Source organism: Anabrus simplex, chromosome X (genome assembly GCF_040414725.1).
Source record: "Anabrus simplex isolate iqAnaSimp1 chromosome X, ASM4041472v1, whole genome shotgun sequence".
Taxonomy (NCBI): domain Eukaryota; kingdom Metazoa; phylum Arthropoda; class Insecta; order Orthoptera; family Tettigoniidae; genus Anabrus; species Anabrus simplex.
In genome coordinates, this window is record NC_090279.1 from 24,479,743 (window position 1) to 24,506,316 (window position 26,574).

Sequence of the window (26,574 nt, forward strand, 5' to 3'; positions counted from 1 at the left end):
GACAGACGCGGCCCATCACTCACTCTCTTGCCTTGGACGTGGAAGGAAGCAATCGTATAAGCTTAGCATTTATTAATATTATTATCGCCTAAGGTTCGTCGCCGATATTCACGACAGACGCGACCGGTATTCTGTCGTATGGTCGGAGTTATGGAATTTAATACTAATCTGAACTGCTTGCTGTTAATTTCAAGATTGGAATTACAGTTTCTCGCTCGTGTAAATGATCTTATTAACTGTAATTTATGCTTGCTTGGCCTAGAAGCCCAAGAGGCTCTGAACTTTGGAGCGTGGGTTCGCTACCACGGGGCCCTTACCTGAGTCCTGGTATTGCTTCCACTTAATTGTGCCAGGCGCCTCACTTTCATCTATCCTATCCGACCTCCCTTGGTCAACTCTTGTTCTTTTCAGACCCCGACGGTATTACTTATGGAGGGCTAGGGAGTCTTTCATTTTCATACCCTTCGTGGCCCTTGTCTTCCTTTGGCCGATACCTTCATTTTTCGAAGTGTCGGACCCCTTCCATTTTTTCTCTCTGATTAGTGTTATACAGAGTATGGTTGCCCAGTTGTGTTTCCACTTAAAACAATAATCACCACCACCACCACCACTCCACAGGCAATATGGCGCACTCGTGAGAGCTCCACCATCTTCGGCTGTGTCTGCACACAGTGTGACCAGACGTTTCCGACCAGTGGTTGGAAGCAGCCAGTCACAATCTTATTATTCAAGAAAAGTGATCCACATGGCATCACCAACTGGCGATACATTGCCATCATGCGGACCGTTTATAAGCTATACTCAGGTGGGTTAGCCAAGATAATAATCACCTGGATGATAGACAACAATGTTTTAGCGCCAGCGCAGAAAGGGTTTCTGACACATTACAGAGTTTTTGAGCATAACTTCACACTCAAAACAAAATTTGATAAGGCAAGTTGTGAAAAAGGCCAGCTCCTAGCAGCTTGGCTGAATTTTTCTAATGCCTTCGGCTACGTGCCTCATGACGCGATCTTTGCGCCCCTTGAAAGAATTGGAGCTGGCACTAAACTAAAGAAGGTTAGTAAAGATATGTATATGGGTTCTTCCACACATATACAGACTGAAAATCGGGTCAAGACAACATTTACATCGAATGTGGAGTAAGGCAAGGCTGTCCTATGAATGGACTTCTCTTTTACCCTGTTATTGACCCCGTAGTTACAGCTGTTGAGAGCGGGAATACAAACCATCAGATTCTCGCCTATGCTGATGACATCATACTATTATCCGACGACTCGACTAAGCTACAAAACAACATTAATGTCATCAATACTACGTCTAAGAAGATCAACATGAATCTTACAGCTTCGAAGTTCTTCAGCCTACATCTGTCTGGTGAGACACCTGTATCAACGAGAAACTCCATTTTTAAAATTGACAATGAAGATCTAAAGGCTTTGAAAGTTGGAGAGTTTGAGAAGTTTCTTGGGAAGCCAGCTGGATTCCGCATCTCATCCGACGCGAGAAAACTGGCTGACCTCATCTTCATGGCACAGAAGATCTTACGTTCCAAGTTAGAGTTATAATATAAAGGCTGAGGTTAAGAAGACCCTATAACTATCCCAGGAGGCCTCTAACGACTATCTATATGGTCCTACAAAGGCAAGTTGTCTTGGGTTACCTGTTGCAGAGAATGATACAGACCATCACCTGATCGATAATGCCTTCAAGATCCTGAATTCAACTTACATCTGTACTGCAGAGCTTGCTCTTGAGGACCTGAAGACCTTAGTCCAGAAGAGACTTGGAAGACCTGTCCTTCATGAAGACGTATCAGCCTTCCTGAATGGCCATAACGAGGGCGAGTTCAGATGGAACTCTAATCCATTTCAATCTGTCTGGGCTCAAGCTTGCAAGGCCTCGAGAAGAAACCAGATTATATGGAAAATGGAGGACTTCGTACAATCGGTTACCATATATGAAAAGACCATGTTAAGCAATGATCGTCATAAGGCGCTAAAGACACTCAGAATAAACCTTCAGTCTAAGCACCTTAATAGATTGATCAGCCTGCCCAATCAAGGTGAAGTAATGGAATGCGTAGCTGCAGACACAGCTAGCTACCACTTCTCGAGAACCGGTCTGTTTGCCAGATGTGCAGACTGGAGATTTATCCACCGAGCTAGGCTGAATTTACTACCGCTCAATGGGAGTCGCCGTTCTGCATCTGATGGCAACAAGAAGTGTAGAAGATGCGGCTACGGGAATGAGACTCTGCCTCATATAGCTACTCATTGCATGAGATACTCTGCATTTTATCTGCGGAGACACAATGTTGTGGTCTCCAGGGTCAGAAGGTCAGCTGCTGCAAGATACAGTATCTTCAGCGACAACCAGGTCGTGCATGACGAGCTACGCCCAGACCTGGTTATTGTCAAGGATGGTAAAGCCTTAGTGCTGGACATTTCAGTTCCATTTGAGAACAGGAAATCCGCTTCCGAAGATGCCAGACAGGCCAAAAGAGAGAAGTACGCGACCTTGGCGACGGCTCTTCGCACACGTTTTATATCGGTGGAGGTAAATGCCGTTTTAGCTGGGTCATTGGGATCTTGGGACCCAGCTAATGACAAAGTGCTACGTTCCATCTGTAGCAAGAAATACTTAAGTTGTGTGTTGGACACAATTAGCTTCATGCGCGACATTTATGTGTAGCACATCACTGGTGTCCGACTGAGATGATCAAGTGCCCTGGCTGGGGTTTTTCCAGGGTTTCCCCAGTCTCTCAAGGTAAATACCGGGGTAGTGAGGTCATATAAGGCCGTGGCTATGACAGTGAAGTAGAAATAGACTGCTTACCCGATTGCGGACTACAGAAATGTAGTGAGTTACGTGGTGTTTTTGTGTGTAGTGTAGTGTCCACGAATATCAAAAGACAATTCGGGGCGTTTTATGACAGTTTTCTGATGTGAGGTGTAGGGTTTTTAATATTACTTTTTTAATTTGCCTTAAACATTACTTATGTTACAGTGCGCGACATCCAAAATGTGTATTTTCTTTAGTGTGTGTTACATCACGGTGAATTAATATGTGAGGGACTAGGACAACGTCAAGATGGACTTAATATGTCGCAGTAGCGAGGACACTTGCTCTTGCCGCCATCAGTAGCCTGATGATATGTAAATCTAACAATCAGCAAGATAATAAACATTCTCTCGAAAAGGAACTATTGAGACACCATTTGCAGAAGAGAGCTGACAGTAAACACATTGCTTCAACAACTAGGAAGCGAGCTAGAAGAGAGAACGCGAAAAGGAGAAAGTGGTAAGCACTTGCTACCTTTTTGTACGGACAGTAAGTCTCAGCTCTCATGCGTTAAGTGCAAAAAGTTCATATGTCTGCAAATTCATTTGTAGAGAGCGCCTACAGTAACACTTCTGAAATCGTTTCACTCTTTACATTGTTCTCACTGATATTTACTGTTTTCTGATGTCCTTAGGAGTGAGAAGTGTAAGAGACAAAATTGCAGACGCAGTGTGACAATAAATTTATAGAAACGTATACGTTATGTTTAGCAGTGTAGATTAGCAATTTTATTCTGTAAATTATAAATATAGAAGTAATAATAAACCGTAACAAAATATTTCTAAAGTCCATATTGCACCCATAAGCGAATTTGCCTAATTTAATTCATAATTAAATTGTATATTTCACATATGAGATACCACAGTAAGGCTGCGAAACTAGCAGGCACAAAGGAACTTTCTGGCGCCAGTCAGACGGCGAGAGAATCCATGAAACTCTTCTCTAGACACGACCAGATTGTAAACCACCCTCCCAATAAATTTTATGACACCGCCGGGGAGTGGGCACTTGCTGTTCGTTCTCATGAGAAAAGCACGCGGTGAAGCCTGACCTATTTAGCTAGGACAATAGAGGACCAACGACAGTAACCGCCAATTCGTGGGAGGAAGCGGATGCACCACTTTTTGGAAGAGCGCGAAAGTCTCAACCAATCAGAATATTCTAAATTTGAATGAGCTGTCATACCGGGAGATCGACTATCAGTATCTCGCGATCTGAAGCCCGATGTGGTAGTGAAAAACAGTGTCCTAACTTCTTTATAATATTTGGCGAATTATCAGTGCCAATCTGTGATTAATCAGTGCCTAATTAATAAAATTCAACTTCGAACGGAGGAGTAATAGAACCCAGAATAAGGAGCCATCATGGCTGAACGAGGCCATCCACCGGAAGAAAATAACACCAGTGACGCGCATCATCGTGTGGATTATTCTATGATCATTTCCCGCGGCGCAATATCACATGTGAGTCGGACAGAATTTAGGAAGTTTTGAGTATAAATTTTGAAAACCATAACCTACGGATGTACGAGAAAGCGCTCCTGAGGACTAGATTATTACGCCACATCCCTTCCACGGAACTATTTTCCTGGTGGTGGGAGGAATTTTCATAAAACCCAGCGACCACAGGGTCGAACTCTCAGTTATTCTCAGTCGTTCTCAGTGTTTTGAGTCTTACTCAGTTATTCTCAGTTCTAGAATTCTCAGTGTGAATCAAGTTCTCAGTCACACCAAGTTCTCAGTTCACAGTTGTTTTGAATACTCTCAGTTATTGTCTTGAGTACTTTAGTGTTATTTCAGTATTCTTAGTGAATCTACGTTTTGACAGAGTGACAGAGTGTGTCAGCAAAATACATTTTAGTCAACTTTATTTTGGCTGGTACGAAAGCGATTAGACACTTGTAGGCATTTTAGGAAGCCTTGTATTATTTACTTGGGAGAATATGCATTTCAGAAAATGAACACTTTCACAGACTTTTACTGTAAATGCAGGGAGTGTAGGCAAGAATTACACTTTCAACTTAAATGAACTCACATTACTAGTCGAGGGAAACAAATTCATGTTCCAGCAGATTTACATAAAAACATTTCTAACCAGTGGGGAGTGTTACATGTGAGATCAGTATATAATTTTCTCCACAACATAACTGTATTTAGCTTGTTTCTACCATTCTACAAACTGTTTGGCAAGCTAGATGTTTACAGGCAGAAACTAGTAAGACAAACGGGAAGGTGATTGACTCTATTCAATGGAGGCCGCAACAGCAGACCTTGAGGGAACAGTTATGCCCCAGTAGGGTTAACGTACTGTAAGCTGTAATGTAAACAGAGCTGAGGGATCGTCGGAAGGCCAGCAGGTGTTTGCAGGTAAAGAGCGAGGCGACCTTCATCTACACAACAGGCAGGAGGCTGCAGTGGCATCTTCTAAACTTTCACTGGAGTGAGAGAAATGCGAGTGTTTTTGTGCTAATATAATCGTGTGTCACGGCATGGCAAGAATGTGTCAAATTTGCGTGTGTAATAAAAATATGGAATACCACATCACCTTGAAGATGGAATTCTAATTTCCACCATGACGGGGACCGGTGGGTGAACTGACCTGCTTCCACCATACAGGTATGAGCATAATTAAATCATGTAAATAAATAAATGTAGGACCGTGGCAAAATCGATGATCAGTGTAGTTTAGAGTACTAGGTAAGGTTGTAAATAATTCACAGTAAATATAATAATAATAGCAATAATAATAATAATAACAGTAATAATAATAATAATAATAATTATAATGTTTATGTTGCATTTTCAGATAGGCTTATTTTTGTGCACTTTGTTTAAGTAGATGTTTGTTTGCGTGACTTCATGGTTGATTTCTGTAGTATGTCATTTTGACAGATAGGCAGCTTTTGATTTTTGATCTACGAGTGTAATGTCAGTTTATTATTATTATTTCATCATGATTTTAGATCGTTGGTTTTTTTTGAGTTATATTTTCTTTTGTTGGAGTTTTGATGTTATGGACACTACCGCGATGTTTTCAAGGTTTATTTTCACTATTTTGCGCATTTCAGTTTGTTTTATGTTGCGGAATCATCTTTCAGATGACCGGTTTTGTTGGTATTTATCCCGCGGATTTTTGCGACGATTTCGGTTAGACGCGAGTATATTTTATTTTCTGTAGTTGCGGTTGCGCACGTTTCAACATTTGTGTTTTGAGAGGCAATCTCGTCACTTCCTTTTATAGTAACAATGAGCGCCATTGATGAGTCAGCTCTGTGATTTTTGTGATGTGTTAACAGTGAATGATCGAGAGATCCAGTTAGATGATTAATATCCCTGATGATCTACGTTGGTGATGGAAATATGATATTTGAACCATGTCTTGAATTTACATGAGAAGTCGTAATGTGCACGACAGATATTTTTGCCCGCCGGGTACGAGCGAGGCTGTATTGTGAGAATAATGAGTAATAATGACGTCGCGAATTAATGAGGAAATAGAAGTGTGAAATGAAGAATTTAACCACGTGCGTTAAATGTGTTACGACATGGGTATGATACTACAGGCAGGAGCCTGTATTTGTTAAATAATTCCAGGGAGAATAGATGCTCGACTAATAATGCTAGCCAGTGTACAATGTGGACAGAGCGACGAGTCAATGTGTTTTGAATATTTATGTAGAGTCACGGATGACGTGAAATAACAGTAAATTTTTCCATCAAGGTTAAATAATATTATGTCCAGACAGTTGTCGTCTGAAACTTGAGATTGCCGTCAAATTCGCAATTTTTTGCTACTCGCAGCGGGGTATGTTTTCTGGTAACTCCGAGTTTGTTTTGCGCAATTTCTATCCTTGTTAATTTCCAGTAGGCCGCGATGGTGGGATCCAGTTTGTTTTTGTTTCTTTTCTGTGTGCACTGTTACCGTATTTGTAGGACGCAAGCGTATGTGAATTATTTATATTTGTTGTTGTAAATAGATAAGTGTAGCTAGGCTAGTTTGTTTTGATTTCTGTATGTTTTGATCGGAGCAGAGATTTCTCCGTTAGTTAACGTAATGATGTAAATAAGAGGTTAGATGTTAGGTTTATTAGGTCATCGATTCTGTCACAGTCGAAACAGTAGTGGTATGCTCATACCAGGCATCCAAGTAATTACCAAACTTTCTTTTAAAATCCACTACATTTTTATTTTGAAATGAAGCGATCTTTAAATAAACCAATTGTATAAAACTGCCGCAAGAAATGGTAAATAAGATGGTATCTGCCTCCATCTAGTGGTGATACCACAAATATGAATTTATAATGAAATGCAGTTAGCGGCAAAGTCAATAGAAATTTTAATGTACAAAGATCGCTGTCATTCGATAATGTTAACATCAGGCACTTGGCCTAATTTTGTTTTATTTTAAGAGTCCAGTCTATCACAGGCAAGCAAGTGGAGTCTAACATGTAGATGAGTGGTTGGATACACTCAGAGTGATGTTACGATAATCGATTTGTTTAATCATGAGGTGTTGTACAAGACAACGGTTATGTAGGAAATGAAAGTGATGTTCATGGTTGTTTTGTTCTTTTTCTAAGAATTATTTCCTTAAGTGATACACTTGCTTAGTGCAGTCCAAGATGATTTAAATTTTGGGTATTTTTCCCAAATGAGCAACATGTGTTAAACATTTAATAACTCTGATAAGTCAGTGGATTGATCGACGTAACAGAATTTAATTTACTTTATTGTGAGTCAACTATTTTAAATTTATTAATTTGAATACTTGAGAGATAGTTTCTCTGTTATATTTGTGTATTTCAAGAAGGTGGTTTTTCTGACCAGAGTTTTAATGGAGTCATTTTGTTCAACTTGAGACAGTGTCAAGATAGTCTGGAATATTTAATTAAGGTGTTTGACCTTCAGTCAGTTTATTTAGGCAGTTCATGATTGTTTTGGAAGGCAGACCTTCAAATTTTAATATTTTATTAGTCGCTTTTATTTCATTTTGTTTACATTTTCACTAGTTCAAGTTACGTTCATTTCAGCACTTTGCATTTTATTTGAATAAATTAGTCTTTTATTTAAATTTTAATTCAGTCTTGGGTACCGTCATTTTAGTTAGTTTACCCCTTCTTTTCATCTCCCTCACTCCTCTATCAGCGGGTGGCCTCTCCGGGGATATCGAACGGGCACGACTGAGAAGAAGAGTCTACATGCAGCGGTGAGTATGATTTATATGTCATTTGTTACAGGAGCAGCCGGCGCAAAGAAGAAAGAAGAGATCACCGCAGTTGGTGCCTTAAAGGGCACAGGGGCCGGAGTGAGGAGTGAAAAGCGTGGCGCCCACCTTTAGGGGCTAGTTTTGCTTATCCCCGGGACTTTGCACTTTACATTTTATTTATTTTGTACCCAGACTGACAGCCATGAACATAGATTTACTGAATGTTGATAAATATGAATGCTGTGATAGTACTGTTTGACAAGTAGTGGTATTAATTATAAATGATATGTTTTGTATAATTTTATCCAATTTAGGATAAAATTGTTTTGTATTGGTGATTACTGTGTCTTGCATGTGTTGGAAGTAGTGTTGGGGAACCTGATGGTCTCAGTCGTATTCTCTCAGCATATAGAATGTCGATTAGCCAGGAGCAGTGGGACAGGTTGATTAAAACCATTAACGACTTAAGTGTAACAACTAGTGAGTTGAAATCAAGTCAGGCCGAACTATCGAATAAAATAGAAAGTAGCCAAACAGAATTATCTAGGGAACTTAAAACAAGTCAAGATGAATTGAAATCCAGTCAGGCTGAACTTGTGAACAAGGTAGAAAGTAGCCAAGCCGAATTAGCTAACGAGTTAAAAAACACACAAGGCGAATTAAAATCCAGCCAGGTAGAGTTAGCCAATGAGTTAAAGGCCACACAAGGCGAGTTGAAATCCAGCCAGGTAGAACTTGTAAATAAGATTGAGAGTAGCCAAGCCGAACTTGCGAATAAAGTAGAGGCAGTACACGGGCAGGTCTTGGAAGAATTTAAACAGTATGAGATAAAGCTCGAGGAGAAATTCATGAAAAGCCAGGTCGAATTGAAAAAAGAGTTACGGGAAAACCAGGATAAACTCATGCAGGCGTGTAATGCAAACAGGCAGGAGACGATGGAAGAGATAAAGAAGTTAGCCGATGCACAAGCACAGATACAAGAGCAGTTAGACAGCCACAGCGCGACTGTTGAGGAAAGTATGAAGGAAACCAGGGAAATGGTGCAAGATCAAGGCACGGATTTAGCTCGAGGTATCATACTCTTGGAAGAGCGTATAGATAAAATTGAGGACGAGAATAGGAAAGAAATGCATAAAGTATGCGTACAGATGGGAGAGACCCAGGAGAAAACGAGCCACGAAATCATGACCTTAAAGTCGGAGACCCAGTATATTACAAAGAGGTTAACCGAACTGACAGAAAAGATAGCGGAAACTGAGGGTGCGATTACACTCAGCGAGCAGTCAGTAAGACAGGAAGTTAACGAGGTCATAGAGGGAAAAATCCAGGCAATTAAGACCCAGGGCGAAAACTTGTCCACCTTGGTCAAAATGCTAGTTGATAAACAAGCCGAGTCCCAGATAGCCAGAGAAATTAGGATACAGCCGCAGCACGAGCCGACACAGAGCGAGCCAATAACCCAAATATTTAACATGGAAAGGACAATGCCCGAAAGTACGCAAAGAACTGAAGCTTCCACGCAAATCATAAACATCGTGCGTACGAATGACGACCAACCGAAAAAATTCAGTGGAACGTCACAAGTAACACCAAAAGTCTATCTTAGGGAATTGAAACAATATTTCCAAGACATTAAAGCCCCTGAAGAAAAGAAACTACGCATAGTAGAAAAATATCTCGAAGGACAGGCGAAGACCTGGTACTACGGTTTCGTAGATACTTTTAAGACGTTCGCAGATTTCGAGAAGGCTTTCCTCGAAAGGTACTGGTCCTTATCCACACAACAAGCACTCAGGATGGACTTGTACACTCGCAAGTACATGTCGACGCAGCCCACACGATACTTAGACTTCTTCCTAACACAGCTCGTCAAACTTAGGCAATTAGATTCTCCAGTGTCAGACGCAGAGATCGTTCAGACGATAATCAAACAATTTCCGTCGGACGTGCAGAGAATGCTCATTACAGCGAGGGTCGATGATCCAGCCCAAGTTGAGGCTATATTAAGGGAGCTAGACGCTACATCCACTAATAACGTACCGCAGAGAGTGACCAGGCAAACGCAGGAACATAGGGCTTACCTAGCTAATGCCGCCAGCGAAAATGCACGAGGCAGTGTGCAGGTAAACGGCCCGAATTCAGGTGCTGTACCGCGGCGAGATACGAACACGAGACGCCAGGAGGAAGAAATCCAACGTCCGTGGTTTAGAAAACCTAACTACCCAGACAGGCGACCGCGCTACCAAGACAGGCAGCCATACCAAAGGAGGTACATCTCACGTGACAGAAGGCGATGGGAAAATGCAGGAAGAGATAGGCCTTACTATCGCGATCCTGAAAGGAGATGGAATGAGAGAAGGAATTACCAGCGAGATAGGAACTCGGACCCGAGGTATCAAGAGGGGCGACGATACATCAATGACCTGAGTAACAAACAGCAGCGCGATCCATGGAAGCAGGCGATCGAATCCCAAGACATGAACCCGGATATCACGGGGGCCGAAAGCCTTGAGTTCCAGCAAACAAGAAGGAGAGGAAGCGAGGACCGCAGACCGCTCAATCCGAATGCACCGACGTACGAGGGGACCGGTGCTAGGAAAAAAAAACTTCAATTTCGAATTAGTAGCTCCATTAGACACTGACTCAGCCACAAATTTTACCATTGAGAATGAAGAGTGGGAAGTAGCGAAGGTAGACTCATGGATAGCGCAGCCTGAGGACTTATTAAGTGATGAATTCAAGCAGGAGAGCCCACAAATTTTACCTCTACCTGTGATTAAAGTCAAAATTAATGAAACAAGCATTTTAGGACTTTTAGATACTGGTGCGAGTATCAGCATTATTTCGAGGAATCTGTTTAATGATTTGAAAGAGAGAATGAGCCTACCTGAGATCCCGGTCTCGACAGTAAAAATAAAAGGGATTGTGCCAGACAGGGTGACTACCTGTAAGTCCCAGACATACCTGGAGATGACAATAGGGAGCTCAACCTACAGTCATACATTTATAATAATGGCCAGAGTTAATTACAACGTAATTCTTGGAGCTGATTTTCTAAGGGATACACATGCCGTCATTGACCTTGCAGGGGGCGTGGTGAGATTCCGAAGGAATGGAGGTCACGACAAGGTGGCAATAAATCCGGAAACTGATGAGGACGAAGCAGATGACAGTACTGACGGAGACTTCCACGATATCTTAAGAGCCGAGCATGGGGATGAACAGTTAAATATTTTGGACCATGAGGGGATTTTTACCGACATTTTTATGGTTGATACTGCAGAAGATATTGAAAATTTAATCAATGACAAAGTTGCAGAGTTCAAAGGAACGAAAGAACAGAAAGATCAATTAAGAGCCTTCTTAATTGAACATCAGGCCGTGTTCGATTCCAAAGTAGGCCTTATCCCTAATTTTACATATGCTTTCAATGTTTTGGACTGGGAACCATACAAACGTAAGCCGTATCCAGTGCCGGAGAAATACCACGAGGAGGTAAAACAAATTATCAAACAAATGGAAGAAAACGGGATCATCTCGAAGCGACCTACTCCGTACGTGAACAGCCTTGTCATAGTAAAGAAAGCCGACAATTCCCTGAGGCTGTGCCTCGACGCTCGTCAATTAAACTCCAAATTAATCCCGGAGAATGATCAAGCCATGCCTATTAAGGACGCAATTCGTCGATTTAGAGACATGGAAGTTTTCACAGGTGTAGACCTGACCAGTTCTTTTCACCATATCCTTCTGCATGATAAGTCGAAGTTACTAACAGGGTTTATGTTTGATCAACAGACCTATGTCTTTGAAAGACTTCCGTTCGGGACACGCAACTCTTCCAGCGCTCTCATACGGGCACTTGACAGGAACCTAACAGACGAAGTCAAAGCAGTTACTACTTTGTACATCGATGACATGATAATTGGAACTAAAACCTTTGAAGAAAACCTCCAAAATTTAAGTAAACTGTTTAAAAACCTTATAGAAACTGGATTCAAGGTGAATATCAAGAAATCACACTTCTGTCAGCCGGAAATCCTATTCCTAGGACACGTGATAGACGGCAAGGGAATCCGACCAAATCCGGTAAAGTTAGAAGCGATAAGTAACTTCCCTAGGCCTACCAAGGTGAAACATATCCGACAATTCCTTGGTATGTGTCAATTCTTTCGAGAACACTGTAAAAATTCCACCGAAGTCGTAGCACCACTACAAGACCTGCTATGTAAGAATAACAGATGGAAATGGACACAGGAAGCAGAGACAGCGTTCTCAAGTACTAAAGAACTGTTAGCCAGGAGCATACGATTAGCGTATCCTGATTTTAACAGACCATTTATCCTTCAGACAGACGCATCTAAAGTGGGCATAGGTGCAGTCTTATTCCAGGAACAGGACAATGAATGTAAAACCAAGGATTATTTAGGCTTTTACAGTAGAAAATTGAGGTCGCACGAACGGAACTACACAACTACAGAGCTGGAAATGCTAGCCATAGTCCAAGCCCTACAGCACTGGCGGAAAGTTATTTATGGATTTCCAATTGTCATAAGAACTGACCACAAAGCTTTAACGTTCATGTTAAAATCAGCTGTTTCATCTGACAGAATTACTAGATGGTCACTGTTCGTGCAGCAATTTAATTTCACCATTGAACACTGTACCGGCAAGGCAAACATTCTAGCAGACGCCTTGAGCAGGAACCCAAATAAACGTGAAGAGCAGGTAAATTATGTGGACTTAACCCAGGAAGACCGAAATGTACTACTCCGACTGAGCCAGTTACCAACCTTTCAACAGGCTGATCCAATCTTACAGCCGATTATCCAGTATTTCCAAGGAGCAATTCAACAAGGAGACCCTCGTTATGACGAAATTCACAAGGCCGCACAAGAATACAGACTGTTAAATAATCAATTGTTAAAATATGCAGATAAGGATCATACTAAATTAAAGATTGTTGTCCCGAAAGAATTACAGGAAGAGCTAATATGGCATGTACACCGTGTTATTGGGCATGGAGGTATTGATAAGACCGTCGCCACAATTCAGGAAACTTTCACCTGGAAAGACCTAAGGAAAACTGTCAGGGATGCAATAGTTACATGCGACACTTGCCAGCGTGTCAAGGCGAACTCCTACCTTTTAAAACAGAAACCAATTCCCATTCTACCGTCAAAGCCCCGTGAGTTATTCGCGATGGATATTTATGGAAAAATCCCGAAATCACGGAGAGGCAACCAGTTCATATTAGTCACCATGGATGTATTTTCCAAATTTACAAACCTTTCTCCAATGCAAAAGGCCAATACTAGGTCAGTTTTAAGATGCATTAATAGGGAAATAATTCCGGCCATGGGAAAACCGGAGAAATTATTGACAGATCACGGAACACAGTTCACCTCCGCTGAGTTCAAAACAGGTTTAAGGCAATTAGGAATACAGCATGTTCTGAGTTCAACACGTCACCCAGAGTCGAACCCGGCAGAAAGAGTAATGAAAGTCATCGCAAAATTCAGCAGAATTTATATCCCAGAACAACATTGGCGATGGGTCGATATTCTCCCATTGATCACTGACTGCATAAATAATACTGTCCATGAAGCAACAGCGAAAATCCCAGCCACAGTGCATAATGGCTTACAACCGGCCAGGACGTGGAGTCCAGTCGTCAATTGTCCGCCTGAACCCCAATTATCTCCGGAACTATGTATACAACAGGTACGGGAGCACTTAAGAGAGCAAGCTGACCGCAGGCTGAGGAGAGTTCGTAGAAAAAAATTCCCCAAGCCATTACGGGAAGGTGAAATGGTATTGATCCGTAGACCAGCCATCTCCGATCCTGAAAGGAAGTATTACGCAAAATTCGCACCATTGTACATCGGTCCTTACCGCATTGTCCAGGATATGCAAAACAATGCGTATAAAATTAGAAGTTTAGATGGGGAAAACGAAATGATTATGAATGCAGCAAATCTTCGAACATATAAAATAGCACCAGGCGCAGCTCAAGTGAATCTTGTGGAAAAACCAAGGAGCTCAAACGCAGGAGAAGACGCGTGTACCGAAGCAGAAGAAGAAGATGATGATGATGACCCGTGTACCGAAGCAGAAGAAGAAGATGATGATGATGACCTGTGTACCGAAGCAGAAGAAGAAGATGACCAGGAAACCCTATCAACGCACCCAGGAGACGACAGTCATTTCGAGACAGGTCAACAGACAGAAGATAATTGTCCGGAATGCGGACAGAACTCAGCCGAGATACTAGCAGTCATGAAACAGGTTGCAGATGACCTCGAGAAAGAGAACAAACTTTTAGAGAGAGAAATCAGAGAAAAACTCAGACATAAGCAGAGGTATACTTTATAGTCAGAAGTATACATTCGCTTATGGCTGCAAGTATGTCTAGAATATCATTGGTTGAATTGAGAAATCTTCCACTATCGCGTAAGATTTCTAACGGCGTAAGGGGGCATTGCACCCATAAGCGAATTTGCCTAATTTAATTCATAATTAAATTGTATATTTCACATATGAGATACCACAGTAAGGCTGCGAAACTAGCAGGCACAAAGGAACTTTCTGGCGCCAGTCAGACGGCGAGAGAATCCATGAAACTCTTCTCTAGACACGACCAGATTGTAAACCACCCTCCCAATAAATTTTATGACACCGCCGGGGAGTGGGCACTTGCTGTTCGTTCTCATGAGAAAAGCACGCGGTGAAGCCTGACCTATTTAGCTAGGACAATAGAGGACCAACGACAGTAACCGCCAATTCGTGGGAGGAAGCGGATGCACCACTTTTTGGAAGAGCGCGAAAGTCTCAACCAATCAGAATATTCTAAATTTGAATGAGCTGTCATACCGGGAGATCGACTATCAGTATCTCGCGATCTGAAGCCCGATGTGGTAGTGAAAAACAGTGTCCTAACTTCTTTATAATATTTGGCGAATTATCAGTGCCAATCTGTGATTAATCAGTGCCTAATTAATAAAATTCAACTTCGAACGGAGGAGTAATAGAACCCAGAATAAGGAGCCATCATGGCTGAACGAGGCCATCCACCGGAAGAAAATAACACCAGTGACGCGCATCATCGTGTGGATTATTCTATGATCATTTCCCGCGGCGCAATATCACATGTGAGTCGGACAGAATTTAGGAAATTTTGAGTATAAATTTTGAAAACCATAACCTACGGATGTACGAGAAAGCGCTCCTGAGGACTAGATTATTACGCCACATCCCTTCCACGGAACTATTTTCCTGGTGGTGGGAGGAATTTTCATAAAACCCAGCGACCACAGGGTCGAACTCTCAGTTATTCTCAGTCGTTCTCAGTGTTTTGAGTCTTACTCAGTTATTCTCAGTTCTAGAATTCTCAGTGTGAATCAAGTTCTCAGTCACACCAAGTTCTCAGTTCACAGTTGTTTTGAATACTCTCAGTTATTGTCTTGAGTACTTTAGTGTTATTTCAGTATTCTTAGTGAATCTACGTTTTGACAGAGTGACAGAGTGTGTCAGCAAAATACATTTTAGTCAACTTTATTTTGGCTGGTACGAAAGCGATTAGACACTTGTAGGCATTTTAGGAAGCCTTGTATTATTTACTTGGGAGAATATGCATTTCAGAAAATGAACACTTTCACAGACTTTTACTGTAAATGCAGGGAGTGTAGGCAAGAATTACACTTTCAACTTAAATGAACTCACATTACTAGTCGAGGGAAACAAATTCATGTTCCAGCAGATTTACATAAAAACATTTCTAACCAGTGGGGAGTGTTACATGTGAGATCAGTATATAATTTTCTCCACAACATAACTGTATTTAGCTTGTTTCTACCATTCTACAAACTGTTTGGCAAGCTAGATGTTTACAGGCAGAAACTAGTAAGACAAACGGGAAGGTGATTGACTTTATTCAATGGAGGCCGCAACAGCAGACCTTGAGGGAACAGTTATGCCCCAGTAGGGTTAACGTACTGTAAGCTGTAATGTAAACAGAGCTGAGGGATCGTCGGAAGGCCAGCAGGTGTTTGCAGGTAAAGAGCGAGGCGACCTTCATCTACACAACAGGCAGGAGGCTGCAGTGGCATCTTCTAAACTTTCACTGGAGTGAGAGAAATGCGAGTGTTTTTGTGCTAATATAATCGTGTGTCACGGCATGGCAAGAATGTGTCAAATTTGCGTGTGTAATAAAAATATGGAATACCACATCACCTTGAAGATGGAATTCTAATTTCCACCATGACGGGGACCGGTGGGTGAACTGACCTGCTTCCACCATACAGGTATGAGCATAATTAAATCATGTAAATAAATAAATGTAGGACCGTGGCAAAATCGATGATCAGTGTAGTTTAGAGTACTAGGTAAGGTTGTAAATAATTCACAGTAAATATAATAATAATAGCAATAATAATAATAATAACAGTAATAATAATAATAATAATAATTATAATGTTTATGTTGCATTTTCAGATAGGCTTATTTTTGTGCACTTTGTTTAAGTAGATGTTTGTTTGCGTGACTTCATGGTTGATTTCTGTAGTATGTCATTTTGACAGATAGGCAGCTTTTGATTTTTGATCTACGAGTGTAATGTCAGTTTATTATTATTATTTCATCATGATTTTAGATCGTTGGTTTTTTTTGAGTTATATTTTCTTTTGTTGGAGTTTTGATGTTATGGACACTACCGCGATGTTTTCAAGGTTTATTTTCACTATTTTGCGCATTTCAGTTTGTTTTATGTTGCGGAATCATCTTTCAGATGACCGGTTTTGTTGGTATTTATCCCGCGGATTTTTGCGACGATTTCGGTTAGACGCGAGTATATTTTATTTTCTGTAGTTGCGGTTGCGCACGTTTCAACATTTGTGTTTTGAGAGGCAATCTCGTCACTTCCTTTTATAGTAACAATGAGCGCCATTGATGAGTCAGCTCTGTGATTTTTGTGATGTGTTAACAGTGAATGATCGAGAGATCCAGTTAGATGATTAATATCCCTGATGATCTACGTTGGTGATGGAAATATGATATTTGAACCATGTCTTGAATTTACATGAGAAGTCGTAATGTGCACGACAGATATTTTTGCCCGCCGGGTACGAGCGAGGCTGTATTGTGAGAATAATGAGTAATAATGACGTCGCGAATTAATGAGGAAATAGAAGTGTGAAATGAAGAATTTAACCACGTGCGTTAAATGTGTTACGACATGGGTATGATACTACAGGCAGGAGCCTGTATTTGTTAAATAATTCCAGGGAGAATAGATGCTCGACTAATAATGCTAGCCAGTGTACAATGTGGACAGAGCGACGAGTCAATGTGTTTTGAATATTTATGTAGAGTCACGGATGACGTGAAATAACAGTAAATTTTTCCATCAAGGTTAAATAATATTATGTCCAGACAGTTGTCGTCTGAAACTTGAGATTGCCGTCAAATTCGCAATTTTTTGCTACTCGCAGCGGGGTATGTTTTCTGGTAACTCCGAGTTTGTTTTGCGCAATTTCCAGTAGGCCGCGATGGTGGGATCCAGTTTGTTTTTGTTTCTTTTCTGTGTGCACTGTTACCGTATTTGTAGGACGCAAGCGTATGTGAATTATTTATATTTGTTGTTGTAAATAGATAAGTGTAGCTAGGCTAGTTTGTTTTGATTTCTGTATGTTTTGATCGGAGCAGAGATTTCTCCGTTAGTTAACGTAATGATGTAAATAAGAGGTTAGATGTTAGGTTTATTAGGTCATCGATTCTGTCACAGTCGAAACAGTAGTGGTATGCTCATACCAGGCATCCAAGTAATTACCAAACTTTCTTTTAAAATCCACTACATTTTTATTTTGAAATGAAGCGATCTTTAAATAAACCAATTGTATAAAACTGCCGCAAGAAATGGTAAATAAGATGGTATCTGCCTCCATCTAGTGGTGATACCACAAATATGAATTTATAATGAAATGCAGTTAGCGGCAAAGTCAATAGAAATTTTAATGTACAAAGATCGCTGTCATTCGATAATGTTAACATCAGGCACTTGGCCTAATTTTGTTTTATTTTAAGAGTCCAGTCTATCACAGGCAAGCAAGTGGAGTCTAACATGTAGATGAGTGGTTGGATACACTCAGAGTGATGTTACGATAATCGATTTGTTTAATCATGAGGTGTTGTACAAGACAACGGTTATGTAGGAAATGAAAGTGATGTTCATGGTTGTTTTGTTCTTTTTCTAAGAATTATTTCCTTAAGTGATACACTTGCTTAGTGCAGTCCAAGATGATTTAAATTTTGGGTATTTTTCCCAAATGAGCAACATGTGTTAAACATTTAATAACTCTGATAAGTCAGTGGATTGATCGACGTAACAGAATTTAATTTACTTTATTGTGAGTCAACTATTTTAAATTTATTAATTTGAATACTTGAGAGATAGTTTCTCTGTTATATTTGTGTATTTCAAGAAGGTGGTTTTTCTGACCAGAGTTTTAATGGAGTCATTTTGTTCAACTTGAGACAGTGTCAAGATAGTCTGGAATATTTAATTAAGGTGTTTGACCTTCAGTCAGTTTATTTAGGCAGTTCATGATTGTTTTGGAAGGCAGACCTTCAAATTTTAATATTTTATTAGTCGCTTTTATTTCATTTTGTTTACATTTTCACTAGTTCAAGTTACGTTCATTTCAGCACTTTGCATTTTATTTGAATAAATTAGTCTTTTATTTAAATTTTAATTCAGTCTTGGGTACCGTCATTTTAGTTAGTTTACCCCTTCTTTTCATCTCCCTCACTCCTCTATCAGCGGGTGGCCTCTCCGGGGATATCGAACGGGCACGACTGAGAAGAAGAGTCTACATGCAGCGGTGAGTATGATTTATATGTCATTTGTTACAGGAGCAGCCGGCGCAAAGAAGAAAGAAGAGATCACCGCAGTTGGTGCCTTAAAGGGCACAATATAAATACGTCATTTTTATATCCTGACCCTTAGTCCACAAGAAAGAGTGCCCCCCCCCCACTCTTCCTTGTGTACCTTGAGGGTCTGAGAGTAGTAATGGCGCTGGCAGGGGATACCTAGCCCCCATCTACAGAGGGATAAGCTCTAGAACACAAGAAGGGGGTGCACCATGAGGTTCTCAGAGTAGCAATGGCGCTGGCAGGGGCTACCTAGCCCACATCTACAGAGGGATAATCTCTAGAACACAAGGTAATTTGTAACAAGTACTCACCAGCCCCTTCACCATCAAGTTTTCGCTTCATTTTTCTTCCAATTGTACTCTTCCGTTTCCCAGCAACGATCGCTCTTTCTTGAATCTAACACATTGTTTTGTTACAGAAATATTTTGAGAATACGTTAATTCTGATGCTGTTTATTTGCTAATAAGTCCCTCGATATTGTTTTCCAGGTATGAAGATGCTACAAAATGAATTCTTTATGAAAAGTTCTATATCAAGATCTTCGCGACTCGTAGATGATGGCAACCTTACTTACTTCTTGAACTTTATTTTCGTGTCTTTCCCGATGCATGGGGACGTAGACTGATCCTTTCCCTCAATACGTTCATTCTTTCTGTTCATTATCTTGAGCGGACTCTATGTCATGCCACCTATACTACTTGAGCCTTCATTTCAGCTTCCAGATATATATAATAGAGCTTGTGTAGATGTCTGTAGTAGTGTAAATGTGGGAGTTCTGACGCCACCTCCACCTCCGGACCACTGTACGAGGTCTCCACCTCATTGACTGTGCTGACTTACACGTCACATGACCTCACTAGAGGGGCTGGCTACGTGTCCAGGCTTGACCTTACAGACATCGTTCTCGACCCTGGGCTTAATGGCCTAAGAACCCAGTTCGATGCCAAAAAGTGCAAGCTTAACCTAACAGCCACCGTGATTATGGTTAAGAGGTGAGCTTAACCTAACAGGCATGACGTGTCTGGACTTAAACTCGCAGATCCCTGGTTTGACTCCAGACCTAAGGGCGTTAACCGTACAGAGCCTAGTTCGATGCCTAAGAGTACAAGCTTTAAAATAAGAGACTCAAAGCTCAACACACGCGCTATCCGCATAAGAGAAGAAGCTTAACCTAACAGACTTCAAGTTCGAAACCCGGGCTAACTGCAGACTTAACGTCACGCTGACCACGAGTTAACCTAATTTAACATCCTAGGACATGGAGTTGAACGTGCAACAAGATGGGTGCTCTAAAGCATCATACGTATGATTTCAGACATCAAGTTCTATACCCAGGCCAACTGCAGGCTTAACGTCACGCTGACCACGCCTTAACCTAATTTAACCTCCTAGGACATAGAGTTGAACGTGGAACAAGATGGCTGCTATAAGGCTTCATATGTATGATTTTAGACATCAAGTTCTATACCCAGGCTATCTGGAGGCTCAACGTCACGTTGGCCAGGCGTTAGCCAAACTTAACCTTCTAGGACATGGAGTTGAACGTGGAACAAGATGGCTGCTATAAGGCTTCATATGTATGATTTTAAACATCAAGTTCTATACCCAGGCTAACTGCAGGCTTAACGTTACGCTGACCACGCGTAAACCTTCCTCCTAGGACATGGAGTTGAAGGTGGAACGAGGGGGCTGCTCTAAGGCTTCATATGTATGATTTTAGACATCAAGTTCTATACCCAGGCTAACTGCAGGCTTAACGTCACGCTGACCATGCGTTAACCTAACTTAACCTCCTAGGACATGGAGCTGAACGTGGATCAAGATGGCTGCTATAAGGCTTCATGTGTATGATTTTTGACATCAAGTTTTATACCCAGGCTATCTGCAGGCTTTACGTCACGCTGACCACGCGTTAACCTAACTTAACCTCCTAGGACAGGGAGTTGAACGTGGAACAAGATGGGTGCTATAAGGCTTCAAATGTATGATTTTAGACATCAAGTTATATACCCAGGCTAACTGGAGGCTTAACGTCACGCTGACCTCCCAGAACTTGGAGATTAACGTGGAACAAAATGGCGGCTATAAGGCTTAATACGTATGCTTTATTCATAGGGGCGTAACATTAGAAAACGACTTAAGGAAGCTTGGAGCTGAACTTAGAAGAAGATGGCAGTTATGAGACTTAATTCATATGCTTCATTCATAGGTGCCGAAACATTTGAGAGCGATAAGGGAGCTCGGAGCTGAACTTGGAAGAGTATGGCTGCTATAAAGCTTGAAAGGTATGTTTTTAGACTTAAAGATCGATACCCGGGCTAACTGCAGGCTTAAGGTTAGGCTGACCACGCGTTAAACTATCTTAACGTCCCAGAACTTGGAACCGAACGTGGAACAAGATGGCGGCTATCAGGCTTAATACGTATACTTTATTCTTAGGGGCGTAACATTATAAAGCGACTCAAGGGAGCTTGTAGCTGAACTTCGAACATGATGGTGGCTATAAGACTTAATTAATGTGTTTTAGACATAGGGGGCGTAACACTGGAAAGTGACTTAGTGGATCTTGGAGCTGAATTTGGAATTTGATTGCGGCTACAAGACTTAATGCATGCGCTTTATACATAGGGGGCGTAACACTGGAGAGTGATTCAGTGAAGCTTGGACCTGAACTTTGAAAATTTTGGCTGCTATAAGGCTCAATAAATATGTATAATTCTTAGGGGCGTAATATCGGAAGGTTACTTTGGGGCCTCAGATCTGAACTAAGGACAAGACGGAAGCTGCACATGGACTAGGGGGCTGGTGTAATATTTAATAAATGTACTTTACTGATAGTGGGTGTAACAACGGGAAATATCTTTCGGGCTCGAAGCTGAGCAACTGTATCATTATACCTCCTCATGCTCCTCCTCCTCCTCATAGATTTAGTCTTCCTACTCCTCCTCCTCATCATCATCACAGACTTAATAGCGTATGACTATCTCCTCGTCTTCCTCCTCCTCCTGAGTGCAAGCTTAACCTATCTGGGCTGAGCATGTAACATAATAAGGCCACGCGGTTTTTGACACGCAGTGATCACGTGGTCATGGATATGCATATTTAGACTTGTCCGCTATTAGGCCCTCCCTCTTGCAAATTCATGTCTTTATATATGCCATGAGTAGACATTGTTTTATTTAGTCGATAAGATACTGTAACATAGAGTTTATCGCTTTGAAGTTCATCATGACAAGGACATTGACAGTTGATGTTAAAGGCTATGAAGTGCACAGAAACAAATTCGTGTTCACAGAGGTTGCTGTGTTGGTCTGCACTGTGTTGTGGGCACAAAAAGGCGTGAGTTTAGTATTTAGCCCAACTTCTTCTTACTGCTTGTAAACGGATGAAGATAAAATGCAAACACAATGGGAGAAAAAGACATTTAGGACTTCGGTGGGAAGAAGAAGTAATTCCATATCGGTTTCTACCTATGATAATGAACGCTTATTTGTCAAAAGAGCCGATTTTGTTTTTCTATTGGTGTTGAAAAGAAGGAATGGTTGCCCGAGTATCTACCATCAAAATGTGAAATTATCGACATGCGTGAATTAGGATGTCCGCCATTTAAAACTCCTCTCAAGGAGCATATTGGAGAAACAAGTAAACAGCCTTCAAGACATGTGTGGTTGTGTCGCAGTGCATGCCCGGAGGTGAACAACGTTTGTAAATTGCAGTGTCGAAATGACGACAGTGTGAAAGAGGCATTTGAAGAGTAAAGACATCCTGCCATTTCTATCTCATACTAAGTGTACCGAAGTTGAAAAGGCAATCGTAATGCTTTGTGCTAGCAAAAGGAAACTAAACACTCTTACTGAAGAAGTGTTGAATGCATTACCAAAGGCATTTTTGGTCATTGTAGCTGCGAATACTGTAAAGAAGATCTGGGATAAAGTGCCTCAAGATCCTGTTTTGTCAGAGTGTATATGTGAGACTTTCAGTGACACAGTGCCGCACATGTCAAAACAAACGACTTGACTTCGCTCGTAAACACTTCTCATAGCTGCAAGAAAAGTTGAAGAAACGTGCTGGGAGGAATGTGAGGAAGCACGCTGGCCATGAGCTCATCACTAAGGTGATTGATCTCCTTACATTTAAGCTTCATCTTCCTCGTTACCATATTCTGGCCCTCGAACTCGAATTGACGTCTGCTTACCACGCGGTGATACTGGTACTAGTATGATAGATGCTCCGTGCAAAGTGCACGACATTGCTTATCGTCAAAATAAACCAGAAATAAGACGTGCAACTGATGAAAATCTGCTTCGTAAAGCTATGGAGCGTGTGACTTCACCTAATGCTACAGTTGCTGAGAAGATAGCAGCACTTGTCGTTGCCGGGGCAGTGAAAGGGAAACTATTGCTGGGTGGAAGTATTAAAAGACAAAAAAGGCAGAGAAATATCTAAGGACTAAAGAAGTTTACTTTGGTGAAAGAAGAAATTGTACCTAGGCCTATACGCTGAAATAAGTAACATTTGTAAAACATAGTGCATGTGTTGCTCGATTAATATTTTAACTTCTCTCTTGTCCACTACCAGTCAAAATCCTAACTTAACTAATAGTAGCAAAGTTAACTGACAAGCTTATGCAATAGTAGACAGGAGAGGTAGAGGTTCGCCCCACTCAGCTAGGTAACCCGTACAAACTCAGCTGATCGGCAGTGCCACAGCACCACCCATACGTAATGGCCCCGTGAGAGTGAAACAAATCAGGAAGCGTCACACACCACTACACACCCAGAACAAAGATGAACATAGAAACAGTTTAAAACTCACCTCCAGGTTTTAGAAAGGAACAACAAGACCGGTGGATCAAGTTACCAACCCGTCAGTGTGTCAAATAGTTTTGAGCAGAAGCAAGACAAATCATTTCGTTTAAAGCAAGAGAAATTTAATTCATGATCTCAAAGGGGAAATTAAATGAGAAAATAAATTACAGATCATCCTCGAAGATTTGCATAATGGTGTAAAATATAGGTTAAATGAATTAATATAAAACGAAGTTGATATTCGATTAAATTCAAATTAACATTAAAATAACATCAAATAAAATTAAAATAAATTAAATTCACCAGATTAAATCCACAGTAAAACTCCAATAAAATCAAGTTTGAACTGAATTAAATTAAATTCAACGAAATTAATTTTAAAACCGCCGGCCGGCAAGAAATGAATTGAAAGAAATAAAACGACACAATCATACCTTTTGGTCACCTTCGCAACAAAACACAAACTTTTTTCTTAACAGAAGGAATTATTCTTTTAAAATTTGTAAATGACACCTAGTAGTAATTGAATTTACGAACGTTCTCAACTTCTTCAACACACTTTGAGGGATGTTTTCTCTCTTTCTCGAATTACATTATTGATAGGGTAACAAGATACACTGGGAGCTCCAGCATAGGATATCAAATCCTTTTAGTAAGATACCCAAATGGAGAAGGAAAAACTCCACAACACTTAACCGGGAAATGAAAGGAAATGAACGTAGATGGGGGCCAAAATCACGTCCAACACGGGTTACATAAAAACCACAGAACAATATTACGACTGGGCTGTCCACCTTTTAAAAATTAAAAACATCTTTAGAAACAATCCTCATCACCAAGGCAACCATCATAAATTGTTATAATTAGCGAGAACCAATCACGTTAGTGGACCAATAATGGTAAGAAAAATGGAGGCAAATAAACAACAGGCTATTACCCAAACAGCAGAACAGCCACGAGCTGGCAATAATAATAATAATAATAATAATAATAATAATAATAATAATAATAATAATAATAATAATAATAATAATAATAATAATAATAATAATAATAATAATAATAATAATAAAATTTCGTTTTTTTCAATTTTGCCCCAAAAACGTATAAAATATCTTATGGTGATCGTTAACCACTTCGTGGTTAAATAAAGCTAAACTAATACATTTTCAACCCGATCTTAGTAGTACAGTATGTTGGTCAATTTTTTACAAGAATGCTGATAAATTTCTGACGCACACCATTTTTAATTATAGAAAGGGTTTCCTTGGACGGATTCCAGAAGTAGTTCATTCCTGACGACGAATATACAAATTTAAATAAAGATGTACACTTACAGTTAGGTTGCCGCAGTAGTAGAGAAGTTCAAACATGGCCTAGCCATGTTGCCTTACCAGACGAAGATAACAACATTTTAAACAACACAATAAATCTCACATACGAGGATGAACGAAAAAAATCTCCTGAGGGTTTTGGAGCACAACCCTCCTTTTTAGTGCTACTATCCGTAATCCATGCCACTACTCCAGTCCATGGTGCGGCGATAAATACACAAGCGTCTGCTCTCCATCATGGGACCTCAGCGAGTGCAACACTACACTTCGCTTCCTCCCCGGGGTCGAGAGTTCCAAGAAGGCCGACTCATGCGTTGATTGGCCAGGGCAAAACGGAGGGGGAAGCCGCCGATAGTTAGCACTACTGCCGTAGGGTAGCAGTAGCAACCAGAGTTTACATAAACTCGAAGAATCAAACATAACTTGGCGAAGCATAAGAGATAATCGTGAGAATTATATTATATTGACACAAATTTCTACGGCGTAACAGCCCATGCGAAAACGTAGATGGAGAGGAGACAAATACGAAACTCGGTTTCAGGTTCTAGAATAAAAAAGAAAATTAAACAAACGTTTTAAAATACATCCTCTTTATTAATCCACGAATTGAGTGTGTTATTAAAACCAAGCCATTCGACGTACAGTTTATTATCGCGCCAACGAATAACACGTTCTATTAAAAAGTGATTAGGATGTTTAATTTTCTGAAGCTCTTTTATGTAGAATCCTCCTTTACAGGCTTTCGTGAAAGAACGTTAAGTAAATTTCAGTAGTATAAGTGGACAGTTCTAAAGCGGCCGCTACCACAGGCTCTTCGGCCGCCTTCGCCTCCACACGCTCTCAGGAGAGTTCTGCCCCTCATTGACTGCGCTTCCGCCGCCTCCACCTCCCCACGCTCTCGGGAGAGGCCTCATCCGCATTGACTGCGCTGGCTAAGACAATGCTTAACCTCACATCCGCCATCTTGAATGGGCTTAACCTTACTCTTGACGCGTAAGAGAGCAAGCCTAACCTCATGGAGGGGCCTATCCACATCTTTACGACGAGATGCCCTTCCTGACGCCTACGAGAGCGAGCTTAACCTCACATCCACCATCATGGAGGGCTTAACCTAACTCTTGACGGGTAAGAGAGCAAGCCTAACCTCATTGATGGGACTAACCTCAGGTTTACGTCCAGATGCCCTCCCTGACGCTTAAGAGAGTGAGCTTAACGTCACACCGCCAATCTTGGAGGTTCTTAACCTAACTTTTGACGTGTAAGAGAGCAAGTCTTATCTCATGGATGGGGCTAACCTCAGTTTTACGGCCGGAAGTCTCCCGACGCCTAGGAGAGCGAGCTTAGCCTCATATCCGCCATCTTGGTGGGGCTTAACCTTACTTTTTACGAGCAAGACCGCAAGCCTAACATCATGGAGGGGCCTAACCTCAGTTTAACGGTCGGATCCCCTTCCTGAC